This window comes from Chiloscyllium punctatum, chromosome 37 (assembly GCF_047496795.1).
Source record: "Chiloscyllium punctatum isolate Juve2018m chromosome 37, sChiPun1.3, whole genome shotgun sequence".
NCBI classification, from domain to species: Eukaryota; Metazoa; Chordata; class Chondrichthyes; order Orectolobiformes; family Hemiscylliidae; genus Chiloscyllium; species Chiloscyllium punctatum.
In genome coordinates, this window is record NC_092775.1 from 2,752,145 (window position 1) to 2,770,783 (window position 18,639).

Sequence of the window (18,639 nt, forward strand, 5' to 3'; positions counted from 1 at the left end):
GAGATCAACTGGTTTCTGGGAGTGATGATCAGCCAGTTTCTGGGGGTGATGATCAGCCAGTTTCTGGGAATGATGATCAGCCAGATTCTGTGAGTGATGATTGCCTGGTTTCTGGCAGTGATGATCAAGCAGTTTCTGGAAATGATGATCATGCAGTTTCTGGGAGTGATGATCACGCAGTTTCTGGGAGTGATGATCAACCAGTTTCTGGGAGTGATGATCACAGTTTCTGGAAGTGAGATCAACTGGTTTCTGGGAGTGATGATCAGCCAGTTTGTGGGAGTGATGATCACCCACTTTCAGGGAGTGATGATCACCCAGTTTCTGGGAGTGATGATCACCCAGTTTCTGAGAGTGATGATCATGCAGTTTCTGGGCGTGATGAACATGCAGTTTCTGGGAGTGATGATCACAGTTTCTGGGAGTGAGATCAACTGGTTTCTGGGAGTGATGATCAGCCAGTTTGTGGGAGTGATGATCACTCAGTTTCTGGGAGTGATAATCAGCCAGTATCTGGGAGTGATGATCAGCCAGTTTCTGTGAGTGATGATCATCCAGTTTCTTGGAGTGATGATCATCCAGTTTCAGGGAGTCATGATCATCCAGTTTCAGGGAGTGATGATCACCCAGTTTCTGTGAGTGATGAGCATGCAGTTTCAGGGAGTGATGATCATCCTGTTTCTGGGCTTGATGATCACGTAGTTTCTTGGAGTGATGATCATCCAGTTTCAGGGAGTGATGATCAGCCAGTTTCTGGGGTTGATGATCAGCCACTTTCAGGGAGTGATGTTCACCCAGTTTGTAGGAGTGATGATCATCCAGTTTCAGGGGTTGATGATGACCCAGTTTCTGAGAGTGATGATCACTCAGCTTCTGGGAGTGATGATCACCCTGTTTGTGGGAGGTATGATCATCCAGTTTCTGGGAGTGATGATTATCCAGTTTCTGGGAGTGATAATCATCCAGTTTCTGGGAGTGATGATCATCCAGTTTCTGTGAGTAATGATCATCCATTTTCAGGGAGTGATGATCACCCAGTTTCTGGGAGTGATGATCAGCTAGTGTCTGGGCGTGATGATCAGCCAGTTTCTGTGAGTGATGATCATCCAGTTTCTTGGAGTGATGATCATCCAGTTTCAGGGACCCATGATCATCCAGTTTCAGGGAGTGATGATCACCCAGTTTCTGGGAGTGATGATCATCCAGTTTCAGGGAGTGATGATCACCTGGTTTCTGGGAGTGACAATCACCTCGTTTCTGTGAGTGATGATCATCCAGTTTAAGGGAGTGATGATCACACAGTTTCTGGGAGTGATGATCAACTGGTTTCTGGGAGTGATGATCACGCAGTTTCTGGGAGTGATGATCACCCACTTTTGGGGAGTGTTGATCACCCAGGTTCTGGAAGTGATGATCACGCAGTTTCTGCGAGTGATAATTGCCCAGTTTCTGGGTGTGATGATCATCCAGTTTCAAGGAGTGACGATCCCCCAGTTTCTGGGAGTGATGATCACCTGGTTTCTGTGAGTGATGGTCATCCAGTTTCTGGGAGTGATGATCATCCACTTTCAGGGTGTGATGATCACCCAATTTCTGTGAGTGATGATCACCCACTTTCTGTGAGTGATGATCACCCAGTTTGTGGGAGTTTTGATCATCCAGTTTCAGGGAGTGATGATCACCCAGTTTCTGAGTGTGATGTTCAGCCCGTGTCTGGGAGTGATGATCATCCAGTTTCTGGGAGTGATGATCATGCAGTTTCTGGGTGTGATGATCATCCGGTTTTTGTGAGTGATGATTACCTGGTTTCTGTCAGTGATAATCAACCTGTTTCTGGAAATGATGATCATGCAGTTTCTAGGAGTGATGTTCACGCAGTTTCTGGGATTGATGATCACTCAGTTTCTGGGTGTGATGATCAGCCAGTTTCTGGGATTGATGATCACCCAGTTTTTGTGAGTAATGATCATCTAGTTTCAGGGAGTGATGATCGCCCAGTTTCTGGGTGTGATGATCATCCAGTTTCTGGGAGTGATGATCATCCAGTTTCATGGAGTGATGATCACCCAGTTTCTTGGAGTGATGATCAGCCAGTTTCTGGGCGTGATGATCATGCAGTTTCTGGGAGTGATGGTCAGTCAGTTTCTGAGTGTGATGATCACCCAGTGTCTGGGAGTGATAATCAGCCAGTTTCTGTGAGTGATGAACATGCAGTTTCTGGGTGTGATGATCTCCTGGTATCTGAGAGTGATGATCAGCCAGTTTCTGGGAGTGCGATCAGCTCGTTTCTGGGAGTGATGATCATGCAGTTTCTGGGAGTGATGATCACTCAGTTTTTGGGAGTGATGGTCATCCACTTTCTGGGAGTGATGATTAACCTGTTTCTGGGAGTGATGATCACTCAGTTTCTGGGAGTGATGATCAACCTGTTTCTGGGAGTGATGATCATCCAGCTTCTGGGAATGATGATCATCCAGTTTCTGGGAGTGATGACCACTCAGTTTCTGGGAGTGATGGTCATCCACTTTCTGGGAGTGATGGTCATCCACTTTCTGGGAGTGATGATTAACCTGTTTCTGGGAGTGATGATCATACAGTTTCTGGGAGTGAGATCAGCTCGTTTCTGGGAGTGATGATCACTCAGTTTCTGGGAGTGATGATCACTCAGTTTCTGGGAGTGATGATCAACCTGTTTCTGGGAGTGATGATCATGCAGTTTCTGGGAGTGAGATCAACTGGCTTCCGGGAGTGATGATCAGCCAGTTTCTGGGAGTGAGATCAGCTCGTTTCTGGGAGTGATGATCACGCAGGTTCTGGGAGTGATGATTACTCAGTTTCTTGGAGTGATGATCAACCTGTTTCTGGGAGTGATGATCATGCAGTTTCTGGGAGTGATCATCACACAGTTTCTGTGCGTGATGATCATCCAGTTTCCGTGAGTGGTGATTGCCTGGTTTCTGGCAGTGATGATCAATCTGTTTCTGGAAGTGATGATCATGCAGTTTCTGGGATTGATGATCACGCAGTTTCTGGGAGTGATGTTCACGCAGTTTCTGGGAGTGATGATCACGCAGATTCTGGGAGTGATGATCACCCACTTTCAGGGAGTGATGATATCCCAGTTTCTGGGAGTGATGATCACCCAGTTTCTGGGAGTGATGATCATCCAGTTCCTGGGAGTGATGATCATCCAGTTTCTGGGAGTGATGATCATGCAGTTTCTGGGAGTGATGATCATCCAGTTTCAGGGAGTGATGATATCCCAGTTTCTGGGAGTGATGATCACCCACTTTCTGGGAGTGATGATCACCCAGTTTCTGTGAGTAATGATCATCCAGTTTCAGGGAGTGATGATCACCCAGTTTCTGGGAGTGATGATCATCCAGTTTCTGGGAGTGATGTTCACGCAGTTTCTGGGAGTGATGATCATGCAGATTCTGGGACTGATGATCATGCAGTTTCTGGGAATGATGATCATCCACTTTCTGGGTGTGATGATCATCCAGTTTCAGAGAATGATGATCTCCCAGTTTCAGGGAGTGATAATCAGCCTGTTTCTGGGAGTGATGATCATCCAGTTTCTGGGTGTGATGATCATCCAATTTCAGAGAGTGATGATCTCCCAGTTTCAGGGAGTGATGATCACCCAGTTTCTGGGTGTGATGATCATCCAGTTTCAGGGAGTGATGATCACTCACTTTCAGGGAGTCATGATCAGCCTGTTTCTGGGAGTGATGATCACCCAGTTTCAGGGAGTCATGATCACCCAGTTTCTGGGAGTGATGATCATCCAGTTCCTGGGAGTGATGATCATCCAGTATCAGGGTGTGATGATCACCCAGTTTCTGAGAGTGATGATCACTCAGTTTCTGGGTGTGATGATCAATCTGTTTCTGGGAGTGATCAACACAGTTTCTGGGAGTGAGATCAACTGGTCTCTGGGAGTGATGATCAGCCAGTTTCTGGGCGTGATGATCACGCAGTTTCTGGAGTGATGATCAGGCAGTTTCTGGGAGTGATGATCATCCAGTTTCTGGGAGGTATGATCACAGAGTTTCTGGGAGTGATGATCAACCTGTCTCTGGGAGTGATGAACATGCAATTTCTGGGGGTGATGATTACGCAGTTTCTGGGAGTGATGATCACGCCATTTCTGGGAGTGATGATCATGCAGTTTCTGGGAGTGATTATCAACCTGTCTCTGGGAGTGATGATCATGCAGTTTCTGGGGGCGATGATCACTCAGTTTCTCGGAGTGATGATCACCCAGTTTCTGGGTGTCATGATCATCCAGTTTTTGTGAGTGGTGATCATGCCGTTTCTGGGAGTGATGATCAACCTGTCTCTGGAAGTGATGATCACCCATTTTCTGGGAGTGATGATCACGCAGTTTCTGGGAGTGATGCTCAACGTTTTTCTGGGAGTGATGATCATGCAGTTTCTGGGAGTGATGATCACGCAGTTTCTGGGAGTGATGATCAACTTGTTTCTGGAAATGATGATCATGCAGTTTCTGGGAGTGATGATCATGCAGTTTCTGGGAATGATGATCAACCTGTTTCTGGGAGTGATGATCACGCAGTTTCTGGGAGTGATGATCAACGTGTTTCTGGAAATGATGATCATGCAGTTTCTGGGAGTGATGATCACGCAGTTTCTGGGAGTGATGATCAACGTGTTTCTGGAAATGATGATCATGCAGTTTCTGGGAGTGATGATCATGCAGTTTCTGGGAATGATGATCATCCAGTTTCTCTGTGTGATGATCATCCAGTTTCAGAAAGTGATGATCTCCCAGTTTCAGGGAGAGATGATCACCCACTTTCAGGGAGTCATGATCACCCAGTTTCTGGGAGTGATGATCACTCAGTTTCTGGGCGTGATGATCAACCTGTTTCTGGGAGTGATCATCACACAGTTTCTGGGAGTGAGATCAACTGGTCTCTGGGAGTGATGATCAGCCAGTTTCTGGGAGTGATAATCATCCAGTTTCTGTGAGTAATGATCATCCAGTTTCAGGGAGTGATGCTCAGCCAGTTTGTGGGTGTGATGATCATCCAGTTTCTGGGAGTGATGATCAGCCAGTTTCTGGGCGTGATGATCATGCAGTTTCTGGGAGTGATGATCAGCCAGTTTCTGTGAGTGATGAACATGCAGTTCCTGGGTGGGATGATCGCCTGGTATCTGGGAGTGATGATCACTCAGTTTCTGGGAGTGATGATCACGCAGTTGCTGGGAGTGATGATCACTCAGTTTCTGGGAGTGATGATCATGCATTTTCGGGGAGTGAGATCATGCAGTTTCTGGGAGTGATGATTAACCTGTTTCTGGGAGTGATGGTCATGCAGTTTCTGGGAGTGATGATCATCCAGTTTCTGGGAGTGATGATCACAAAGTTTCTGGGAGTGATGATCATGCAGGTTCTGGGAGTGATGATCAGCCAGTTTCTGGGAGTGATGATCACGCAGTTTCTGGGAGTGTTGATCAACCTGTTTCTAGGAGTGATGGTCATGCAGTTTCTGGGAGTGATGTTCACGCAGATTCTGGGAGTGATGATCACGCAGTTTCTGGGAGTGATGATCACTCAGTTTAAGTGGAGTGATGATCGCCCAATTTCTGGGAGTGATGATCAGCCAGTTTCTGTGCGTGATGATCATCCAGTTTCCGTGAGTGATGATTGCCTGGTTTCTGCCAGTGATAATCAACCTGTTTCTGGAAATGATGTTCATGTAGGTTCTCGGAGTGATGTTCACGCAGTTTCTGGGAGTGATGATGAACCTGTTTCTGGGAGTGATGATCATGCAGTTTCTGGGAGTGATGATCATGCAGTTTCTGGGAGTGAGATCAACTGGTTTCTGGGAGTGATGATCAGCCAGTTTCTGGGGGTGATGATCAGCCAGTTTCTGGGAATGATGATCAGCCAGATTCTGTGAGTGATGATTGCCTGGTTTCTGGCAGTGATGATCAAGCAGTTTCTGGAAATGATGATCATGCAGTTTCTGGGAGTGATGATCACGCAGTTTCTGGGTGTGATGATCAACCAGTTTCTGGGAGTGATGATCACAGTTTCTGGAAGTGAGATCAACTGGTTTCTGGGAGTGATGATCAGCCAGTTTGTGGGAGTGATGATCACCCACTTTCAGGGAGTGATGATCACCCAGTTTCTGGGAGTGATGATCACCCAGTTTCTGAGAGTGATGATCATGCAGTTTCTGGGCGTGATGAACATGCAGTTTCTGGGAGTGATGATCACAGTTTCTGGGAGTGAGATAAACTGGTTTCTGGGAGTGATGATCAGCCAGTTTGTGGGAGTGATGATCACTCAGTTTCTGGGAGTGATAATCAGCCAGTATCTGGGAGTGATGATCAGCCAGTTTCTGTGAGTGATGATCATCCAGTTTCTTGGAGTGATGATCATCCAGTTTCAGGGAGTCATGATCATCCAGTTTCAGGGAGTGATGATCACCCAGTTTCTGGGAGTGATGATCATCCAGTTTCAGGGAGTGATGATCACCTGGTTTCTGGGAGTGACAATCACCTCGTTTCTGTGAGTGATGATCATCCAGTTTAAGGGAGTGATGATCACACAGTTTCTGGGAGTGATGATCAACTGGTTTCTGGGAGTGATGATCACGCAGTTTCTGGGAGTGATGATCACCCACTTTTGGGGAGTGTTGATCACCCAGGTTCTGGAAGTGATGATCACGCAGTTTCTGCGAGTAATAATTGCCCAGTTTCTGGGTGTGATGATCATCCAGTTTCAAGGAGTGACGATCCCCCAGTTTCTGGGAGTGATGATCACCTGGTTTCTGTGAGTGATGGTCATCCAGTTTCTGGGAGTGATGATCATCCACTTTCAGGGTGTGATGATCACCCAATTTCTGTGAGTGATGATCACCCACTTTCTGTGAGTGATGATCACCCAGTTTGTGGGAGTTTTGATCATCCAGTTTCAGGGAGTGATGATCACCCAGTTTCTGAGTGTGATGTTCAGCCCGTGTCTGGGAGTGATGATCATCCAGTTTCTGGGAGTGATGATCATGCAGTTTCTGGGTGTGATGATCATCCGGTTTTTGTGAGTGATGATTACCTGGTTTCTGTCAGTGATAATCAACCTGTTTCTGGAAATGATGATCATGCAGTTTCTAGGAGTGATGTTCACGCAGTTTCTGGGATTGATGATCACTCAGTTTCTGGGTGTGATGATCAGCCAGTTTCTGGGATTGATGATCACCCAGTTTTTGTGAGTAATGATCATCTAGTTTCAGGGAGTGATGATCGCCCAGTTTCTGGGTGTGATGATCATCCAGTTTCTGGGAGTGATGATCATCCAGTTTCATGGAGTGATGATCACCCAGTTTCTTGGAGTGATGATCAGCCAGTTTCTGGGCGTGATGATCATGCAGTTTCTGGGAGTGATGGTCAGTCAGTTTCTGAGTGTGATGATCACCCAGTGTCTGGGAGTGATAATCAGCCAGTTTCTGTGAGTGATGAACATGCAGTTTCTGGGTGTGATGATCTCCTGGTATCTGAGAGTGATGATCAGCCAGTTTCTGGGAGTGCGATCAGCTCGTTTCTGGGAGTGATGATCATGCAGTTTCTGGGAGTGATGATCACTCAGTTTTTGGGAGTGATGGTCATCCACTTTCTGGGAGTGATGATTAACCTGTTTCTGGGAGTGATGATCACTCAGTTTCTGGGAGTGATGATCAACCTGTTTCTGGGAGTGATGATCATCCAGCTTCTGGGAATGATGATCATCCAGTTTCTGGGAGTGATGACCACTCAGTTTCTGGGAGTGATGGTCATCCACTTTCTGGGAGTGATGATCACTCAGTTTCTGGGAGTGATGGTCATCCACTTTCTGGGAGTGATGATTAACCTGTTTCTGGGAGTGATGATCATACAGTTTCTGGGAGTGAGATCAGCTCGTTTCTGGGAGTGATGATCACTCAGTTTCTGGGAGTGATGATCACTCAGTTTCTGGGAGTGATGATCAACCTGTTTCTGGGAGTGATGATCATGCAGTTTCTGGGAGTGAGATCAACTGGCTTCCGGGAGTGATGATCAGCCAGTTTCTGGGAGTGAGATCAGCTCGTTTCTGGGAGTGATGATCACGCAGGTTCTGGGAGTGATGATTACTCAGTTTCTTGGAGTGATGATCAACCTGTTTCTGGGAGTGATGATCATGCAGTTTCTGGGAGTGATCATCACACAGTTTCTGTGCGTGATGATCATCCAGTTTCCGTGAGTGGTGATTGCCTGGTTTCTGGCAGTGATGATCAATCTGTTTCTGGAAGTGATGATCATGCAGTTTCTGGGATTGATGATCACGCAGTTTCTGGGAGTGATGTTCACGCAGTTTCTGGGAGTGATGATCACGCAGATTCTGGGAGTGATGATCACCCACTTTCAGGGAGTGATGATATCCCAGTTTCTGGGAGTGATGATCACCCAGTTTCTGGGAGTGATGATCATCCAGTTCCTGGGAGTGATGATCATCCAGTTTCTGGGAGTGATGATCATGCAGTTTCTGGGAGTGATGATCATCCAGTTTCAGGGAGTGATGATATCCCAGTTTCTGGGAGTGATGATCACCCACTTTCTGGGAGTGATGATCACCCAGTTTCTGTGAGTAATGATCATCCAGTTTCAGGGAGTGATGATCACCCAGTTTCTGGGAGTGATGATCATCCAGTTTCTGGGAGTGATGTTCACGCAGTTTCTGGGAGTGATGATCATGCAGATTCTGGGACTGATGATCATGCAGTTTCTGGGAATGATGATCATCCACTTTCTGGGTGTGATGATCATCCAGTTTCAGAGAATGATGATCTCCCAGTTTCAGGGAGTGATAATCAGCCTGTTTCTGGGAGTGATGATCATCCAGTTTCTGGGTGTGATGATCATCCAATTTCAGAGAGTGATGATCTCCCAGTTTCAGGGAGTGATGATCACCCAGTTTCTGGGTGTGATGATCATCCAGTTTCAGGGAGTGATGATCACTCACTTTCAGGGAGTCATGATCAGCCTGTTTCTGGGAGTGATGATCACCCAGTTTCAGGGAGTCATGATCACCCAGTTTCTGGGAGTGATGATCATCCAGTTCCTGGGAGTGATGATCATCCAGTATCAGGGTGTGATGATCACCCAGTTTCTGAGAGTGATGATCACTCAGTTTCTGGGTGTGATGATCAATCTGTTTCTGGGAGTGATCAACACAGTTTCTGGGAGTGAGATCAACTGGTCTCTGGGAGTGATGATCAGCCAGTTTCTGGGCGTGATGATCACGCAGTTTCTGGAGTGATGATCAGGCAGTTTCTGGGAGTGATGATCATCCAGTTTCTGGGAGGTATGATCACAGAGTTTCTGGGAGTGATGATCAACCTGTCTCTGGGAGTGATGAACATGCAATTTCTGGGGGTGATGATTACGCAGTTTCTGGGAGTGATGATCACGCCATTTCTGGGAGTGATGATCATGCAGTTTCTGGGAGTGATTATCAACCTGTCTCTGGGAGTGATGATCATGCAGTTTCTGGGGGCGATGATCACTCAGTTTCTCGGAGTGATGATCACCCAGTTTCTGGGTGTCATGATCATCCAGTTTTTGTGAGTGGTGATCATGCCGTTTCTGGGAGTGATGATCAACCTGTCTCTGGAAGTGATGATCACCCATTTTCTGGGAGTGATGATCACACAGTTTCTGGGAGTGATGCTCAACGTTTTTCTGGGAGTGATGATCATGCAGTTTCTGGGAGTGATGATCACGCAGTTTCTGGGAGTGATGATCAACGTGTTTCTGGAAATGATGATCATGCAGTTTCTGGGAGTGATGATCATGCAGTTTCTGGGAATGATGATCAACCTGTTTCTGGGAGTGATGATCACGCAGTTTCTGGGAGTGATGATCAACGTGTTTCTGGAAATGATGATCATGCAGTTTCTGGGAGTGATGATCACGCAGTTTCTGGGAGTGATGATCAACGTGTTTCTGGAAATGATGATCATGCAGTTTCTGGGAGTGATGATCATGCAGTTTCTGGGAATGATGATCATCCAGTTTCTCTGTGTGATGATCATCCAGTTTCAGAAAGTGATGATCTCCCAGTTTCAGGGAGAGATGATCACCCACTTTCAGGGAGTCATGATCACCCAGTTTCTGGGAGTGATGATCACTCAGTTTCTGGGCGTGATGATCAACCTGTTTCTGGGAGTGATCATCACACAGTTTCTGGGAGTGAGATCAACTGGTCTCTGGGAGTGATGATCAGCCAGTTTCTGGGAGTGATAATCATCCAGTTTCTGTGAGTAATGATCATCCAGTTTCAGGGAGTGATGCTCAGCCAGTTTGTGGGTGTGATGATCATCCAGTTTCTGGGAGTGATGATCAGCCAGTTTCTGGGCGTGATGATCATGCAGTTTCTGGGAGTGATGATCAGCCAGTTTCTGTGAGTGATGAACATGCAGTTCCTGGGTGGGATGATCGCCTGGTATCTGGGAGTGATGATCACTCAGTTTCTGGGAGTGATGATCACGCAGTTGCTGGGAGTGATGATCACTCAGTTTCTGGGAGTGATGATCATGCATTTTCTGGGAGTGAGATCATGCAGTTTCTGGGAGTGATGATTAACCTGTTTCTGGGAGTGATGGTCATGCAGTTTCTGGGAGTGATGATCATCCAGTTTCTGGGAGTGATGATCACAAAGTTTCTGGGAGTGATGATCATGCAGGTTCTGGGAGTGATGATCAGCCAGTTTCTGGGAGTGATGATCACGCAGTTTCTGGGAGTGTTGATCAACCTGTTTCTGGGAGTGATGGTCATGCAGTTTCTGGGAGTGATGTTCACGCAGATTCTGGGAGTGATGATCACGCAGTTTCTGGGAGTGATGATCACTCAGTTTAAGTGGAGTGATGATCACCCAGTTTCTGGGAGTGATGATCATCCAGTTTCCGTGAGTGATGATTGCCTGGTTTCTGGCAGTGATGATCAACCTGTTTCTGGAAGTGATGATCATGCAGTTTCTGGGAGTGATGATCAACCTGTTTCTGGGAGTGATGGTCATGCAGTTTCTGGGAGTGATGTTCACGCAGATTCTGGGAATGATGATCACGCTGTTTCTGGGAGTGATGATCACTCAGTTTACGTGGAGTGATGATCAACCTGTTTCTGGAAGTGATGATCACGCAGTTTCTGGGAGTGATGATCAACCTGTTTCTGGGAGTGATAGTCATGCAGTTTCTGGGAGTAATGTTCGCGCAGATTCTGGGAGTGATGATCACGCAGTTTTGGGGAGTGATGATCACTCAGTTTAAGTGGAGTGATGATCATCCAGTTTCTGTGCCTGATGATCATCCAGTTTCCGTGAGTGATGATTGCCTTGTTTCTGGCAGTGATGATCAACCTGTTTCTGGAAGTGATGATCATGCAGTTTCTGGGTGTGATGTTCACGCTGTTTCCGGGAGTGATGATCACTCAGTTTCAGGGAGTGATGATCACGCAGTTTCTGAGAGTGATGTTCCGCCAGTGTCTGGGAGTGATATCATCCAGTTTCTGGGAGTGATGATCATCCAGTTTCTGGGTGTGATGATTGCCTGGTTTCTGGGGGTGATGATCACGCAGTTTCTGGGATGGATGATCAGCCAGTTTCTGGGAGTGATGATCAGCCAGATTCTGTGAGTGATGATTGCCGGGTTTCTGGGAGTGATGATCAACCTGTTTCTGGAAATGATGATCATGCAGTTTCTGGGAGTCATTATCACGCAGTTTCTGGGAGTGTTGATGAACCTGTTACTGGGAGTGATGATCATGCAGTTTCTGGGAGTGAGATCAACTGGTTTCTGGGAGTGATGATTAGCCAGTTTCTGGGAGTGATGATCAGCCAGTTTCTGGGAGTGATGATCAGACTGTTTCTGGGAGTGATAATTGCCTGGTTTCTGGGTGTGATGATCACCCTGTTTGTGGGCGGGATGATCATCCAGTTTCTGGGAGTGATGATCATGCAGTTTCTGGGAGTGATGATCACCCAGTTTGTGGGAGGGATGATCATCCAGTTTCTGGGAGTGATGATCATCCAGTTTCTGGGAGTGATAATCATCCAGTTTCTGGGAGTGATAATCATCCAGTTTCTGGGAGTGATGATCATCCAGTTTCAGAGAGTGATGATCACCTGGTTTCTGGGAGTGACAATCACCTAGTTTCTGTGAGTGATGATCATCCAGTTTCAGGGAGTGATGATCACCCAGTTTCTGAGAGTGATGATCACGCAGTTACTGGGCGTGATGATCACCCAGTTTCTGGGAGTGATGATCAAAGTTTCTGGAAGTGAGATCAACTGGTTTCTGGGAGTGATGATCAGCCCATTTCTGGGAGTGATGATCACGCAGTTTCTGGGTGTGATGATCACCCACTTTCAGGGAGTGATGATCACCCAGTTACTAGGAGTGATGATCACACTGTTTCTGGGAGTGATGATCACAGTTTCTGGGAGTGAGATCAACTGGTTTCTGGGAGTGATGATCACCCAGTTTCTGGGAGTGATGATCACCCACTTTCAGGGAGTGTTGATAACCCAGGTTCTGGAAGTGATGATCATGCAGTTTCTGCGAGTGATGATCGCCCGGTTTCTGGGTGTGATGATCAGCCAGTTTCTGTGAGTGATGATCATCCAGTTTCAAGGAGTGATGATCGCCCAGTTTCTGGGAGTGATGATCAGCCAGTTTCTGGGAGTGATGAACACTCAGTTTCTGGGAGTGATAATCAGCCAGTATCTGGGTGTGATGATCAGCCAGTTTCTGTGAGTGATGATCATCCAGTTTCTTGGAGTGATGATCACCCAGTTTCAGGGAGTGATGATCATCCAGTTTCAGGGAGTGATGATGACCCAGTTTCTGGGAGTGATGATCATCCAGTTTCAGGGAGTGATGATCATCCAGTTTCAGGGAGTGATGATCACCCAGTTTCTGGGAGTGATGATCATCCAGTTTCAGGGAGTGATGATCACCTGGTTTCTGGGAGTGACAATCACCTAGTTTCTGTGAGTGATGATCATCCAGTTTCAGGGAGTGATGATCACCCAGTTTCTGGGAGTGATGATCATCCAGTTTCAGGGAGTGATGATCACCTGGTTTCTGGGAGTGACAATCACCTAGTTTCTGTGAGTGATGATCATCCAGTTTCAGGGAGTGATGATCACCCAGTTTCTGGGAGTGATGATCATCCAGTTTCAGGGAGTGATGATTACCTGGTTTCTGGGAGTGATGATCACCCACTGTCAGGGATTGTTGATCACCCAGGTTCTGGAAGTGATGATCACGCAGTTTCTGCGAGTGATGATCGCCCAGTTTCTGGGTGTGATGATCAGCCAGTTTCAAGGAGTGATGATCGCCCAGTTTCTGGGAGTGATGAGCAGCCAGTTTCTGGGAGTGAGATCAGCTCGTTTCTGGGAGTGATGATCACGCAGTTTCTGGGAGTGATGATCACTCAGTTTTTAGGAGTGATGATCATCCAGTTTCTGGGAGTGATGATTATCCAGTTTCTGGGAGTGATGATCACAGAGTTTCTGGGAGTGATGATCACTCAGTTTCTGGGAGTGATGATCATCCAGTTTCTGGGAGTGATGATCATCCAGTTTCTGGGTGTGATGATTGCCTGGTTTCTGGCAGTGATAATCAACCTGTTTCTGGAAATGTTGATCACGGAGTTTCTGGGAGTGATGATGAACCTGTCTCTGGGAGTGATGATCATGCAGTTTCTGGGGGTGATGATCACGCAGTTTCTGGGAGTGATGATCACCCAGGTTCTGGGAGTGATGATCACCCAGGTTCTGGAAGTGATGATCATGCAGTTTCTGGGAGTGCTGATCAACCTGTTTCTGGGAGTGATGATCGCGCAGTTTCTGGGAGTGATGATCAACCTGTTTCTGGAATTGATGATCACCCAGTTTCTGGGAGTGCTGATCATGCAGTTTCTGGGAGTGATGATCGTCCGGTTTTTGCGTGTGATGATCAGCCAGTTTCTGGGAGCGATGGTCATGCAGTTTCAGGGAGTGATGATCACGCAGTTTCTGGGAGTTATGATCACTCAGTTTCTGGGAGTGATGATCACCCACTTTCAGGGAGTGATGATCACCCAGTTTCTGTGAGTGATGGTCATCCAGTTTCTGGGAGTGATGATCATCCAGTTTCAGGGAGTGATGATCAGCCAGTTTCTGGGTGTGATGATCACCCACTTTCTGTGAGTGATGGTCACCCAGTTTGTGGGAGTGATGATCATCCAGTTTCTGGGAGTGATGATCATCCATTATCTGGGAGTGATGATCATCCAGTTTCTGTGAATGATGATTGTCTGGTTTCTGGCAGTGATGATCAACCTGTTTCTGGAAATGATGATCACGCAGTTTCTGGGAGTGATGATGAACCTGTCTCTGGGGGTGATGATCACGCAGTTTCTGGGAGTGATGATCACGCAGTTTCTGGGAGTTATGATCACTCAGTTTCTGGGAGTGATGATCACCCACTTTCAGGGAGTGTTGATCACCCAGGTTCTGGAAGTGATGATCATGCAGTTTCTGGGAGCGATGATCAACCTGTCTCTGGGAGTGATGATCATGCAGTTTCTGGGGGTGATGATTACGCAGTTTCTGGGAGTGATGATTACGCAGTTTCTGGGAGTGATGATCACTCAGTTCCTGGGAGTGATGATCAGCCAGTTTCTCTAAGTGATGATCATCCAGTTTTTGTGAGTGATGATCATGCCGTTTCGGGGAGTGATGATCAACCTGTCTCTGGAAGTGATGATCACCCAGTTTCTGGGAGTGATGATCAAGCAGTTTCTGGGAGTGATGATCACTCAGTTTCTGGGAGTGATGATCACCCACTTTCAGGGAGTGTTGATCACGCAGGTTCTGGAAGTGATGATCATGCAGTTTCTGGGAGTGATGATCGCCCGGTTTCTGGGTATGAAGATCAGCCGGTTTCTGGGAGTGATGATCATGCAGTTTCTGCGTTTGATGATCACTCAGTTTCTGGGAGTGATGTTCACCCACTTTCAGGGATTGATGATCACCCAGTTTCTGTGAGTGATGATTATCCAGTTTCTGGGTGTGATGATCAGCCAGTTTCTGGGAGTGATGATCATGCAGTTTCTGGTAGTGAGATCAACTGGTTTCTGGGAGTGATGATCAGCCAGTTTCAGGGGGTGATGATCACGCAGCTTCTGCGATTGATGATCAGCCAGTTTCTGGGAGTGATGATCAGCCAGATTCTGTGAGTGATAATTGCCTGGTTTCTGGCAGTGATGATCATGCAGTTTCTGGGAGTGATGATCATGCAGTTTCTGGGAGTGATGATCACGCAGTTTCTGGGAGTGATGTTCATGCAGTTTCTGGGAGTGATGATCACGCAGTTTCTGGGAGTGATGATCATGCAGATTCTGGGACTGATGATCATGCAGTTTCTGGGAGTGATGATCACTCAGTTTCTGGACGTGATGATCAAACTGTTTCTGGGAGTGATCATCACACAGTTTCTGGGAGTGAGATCAACTGGTCTCTGGGAGTGATGATCAGCCAGTTTCTGGGCGTGATGCTCATGCAGCTTCTGGGAGTGATGATCAGTCAGTTTCTGGGTGTGATGATCACCCAGTGTCTGGGAGTGATGATCAGCCAGTTTCTGTGAGTGATGAACATGCAGTTTCTGGGTGTGATGATCAACCTGTTTCTGGGAGTGATGATCATTCAGTTTCTGTGAGTGATGATTGCCGGGTTTCCGGGAGTGATGATCAACCTGTTTCTGGAAATGATGATCATGCAGTTTCTGGGAGTGAGATCAACTGGTTTCTGGGAGTGATGATCAGCCGGTTTCTGGGAGTGATGATCAGACTGTTTCTGGGAGTGATAATTTCCTGGTTTCTGGCAGTGATGATCACACAGTTTCTGGAGTGATGATCACGCAGTTTCTGGAGTGATCATCACGCAGTTTCTGGGAGTGATGATCACGCAGTTTCTGGGAGTGATGATCATGCAGTTTCAGGGAGTGATGATCAGCCAGTTTCTGGGAGTGATGATCACCCACTTTCAGGGAGTGATGATCATCCAGTTTCAGGAATTGATGATGACCCAGTTTCTGGCAGTGATGATGAACCTGTTTCTGGGAGTGATGATCACCCAGTTTGTGGGAGGGATGATCATCCAGTTTCTGGGAGTGATGATCATCCAGTTTCTGGGAGTGATAATCATCCAGTTTCTGGGAGTGATGATCATCCAGTTTCTGGGTTTGATGATCACTCAGTTTCTGGGAGTGATGATCACCCACTTTCAGGGATTGATGATCACCCAGTTTCTGTGAGTGATGATCATCCAGTTTCTGAGAGTGATGTTCCGCCAGTGTCTGGGAGTGATGATCATACAGTTTCAGGGAGTGATGATCATCCAGTTTCTGTGAGTGATGATTGCCTGGTTTCTGGCAGTGATAATCAACCTGTTCAGGAAATGATGATCATGCAGGTTCTCGGAGTGATGTTCACGCAGTTTCTGGGAGTGATGATGAACCTGTTTCTGGGAGTGATGATGATGCAGTTTCTGGGAGTGATGTACACGCAGTTTCTGGGAGTGATGATGAACCTGTTTCTGGGAGTGATGATCATGCAGTTTCTGATAGTGAGATCAACTGGTTTCTGGGAGTGATGATCAGCCAGTTTCTGGGAGTGATGATCAGCCAGTTTCTGGGAGTGATGATCAGCCAGACTGTGTGAGTGATGATTGCCGGGTTTCTGGCAGTGATGATCAAGCAGTTTCTGGAAATGATTATCATGCAGTTTCTGGGAGTGATGATCACGCAGTTTCTGGGAGTGAGATCAACTGGTTTCTGGGAGTGATGTTCAGCGAGTTCCTGGGAGTGATGAGCAGCCAGTTTCTGTGAGTGATGATCATCCAGTTTCTGTGAGTGATGATTGCCGGGTTTCTGGCAGTGATGATCAACCTGTTTCTGGAAGTGATGATCATGCAGTTTCTGGGAGTGATGATCAACCTGTCTCTGGGAGTGATGATCATGCAGTTTCTGGGGGTGATGATCACGCAGTTTCTGGAATTGATGATCACGCAGTTTTTGGGAGTGATGATCGCCCGGTTTTTGCGTGTGATGATCAGCCAGTTTCTGGGAGTGATGGTCATGCAGTTTCAGGGAGTGATGATCACGCAGTTTCTGGGAGTTATGATCACTCAGTTTCTGGGAGTGATGATCAACCTGTCTCTGGGAGTGATGATCATGCAGTTGCTGGGAGTGAGATCAACTGGTTTCTGGGAGTGATGATCAGACAGTTTCTGGGAGTGATGATCATCCAGTTTCAGGGATTAATCATCACCCAGTTTCTGAGAGTGATGTTCAGCCAGTTCCTGGGAGTGATGATCATGCAGTTTCTGGGAGTGATGATGAACCTGTTTCTGGGAGTGATGAACATGCAGATTCTGGGAGTGAGATCAACTGGTTTCTGGGAGTGATGATCAGCCAGTTTCTGGGAGTGAGATCAGCTCGTTTCTGGGAGTGATGATCATCCAGTTTCTGGCAGTGATGATCACAGAGTTTCTGGGAATGATGATCACTCAGTTTCTGGGAGTGATGATCAACCTGTCTCTGGGAGTGATGATCATGCAGTTTCTGGGGGGGGATGATCACGCAGTTTCTGGGAGTGATGATCACGCAGTTTCTGGGAGTTATGATCACTCAGTTTCTGGGAGTGATGATCACCCACTTTCAGGGAGTGTTGATTACCCAGGTTCTGGAAGTGATGATCATGCAGTTTCTGGGAGTGATGATCATGCAGTTTCTGGGGGTGATGATTACGCAGTTTCTGGGAGTGATGATTACGCAGTTTCTGGGATTGATGATCACCTAGTTTCTGTGAGTGATGATCATCCAGTTTCTGAGAGTGATGTTCCGCCAGTGTCTGGGAGTGATGATCATACAGTTTCAGGGAGTGATGATCATCCAGTTTCTGTGAGTGATGATTGCCTGGTTTCTGGCAGTGATAATCAACCTGTTCAGGAAATGATGATCATGCAGGTTCTCGGAGTGATGTTCACGCAGTTTCTGGGAGTGATGATGAACCTGTTTCTGGGAGTGATGTACACGCAGTTTCTGGGAGTGATGTACACGCAGTTTCTGGGAGTGATGATGAACCTGTTTCTGGGAGTGATGATCATGCAGTTTCTGATAGTGAGATCAACTGGTTTCTGGGAGTGATGATCAGCCAGTTTCTGGGAGTGATGATCAGCCAGTTTCTGGGAGTGATGATCAGCCAGTTTCTGGGAGTGATGATCAGCCAGACTGTGTGAGTGATGATTGCCGGGTTTCTGGCAGTGATGATCAAGCAGTTTCTGGAAATGATTATCATGCAGTTTCTGGGAGTGATGATCACGCAGTTTCTGGGAGTGAGATCAACTGGTTTCTGGGAGTGATGTTCAGCGAGTTCCTGGGAGTGATGAGCAGCCAGTTTCTGTGAGTGATGATCATCCAGTTTCTGTGAGTGATGATTGCCGGGTTTCTGGCAGTGATGATCAACCTGTTTCTGGAAGTGATGATCATGCAGTTTCTGGGAGTGATGATCAACCTGTCTCTGGGAGTGATGATCATGCAGTTTCTG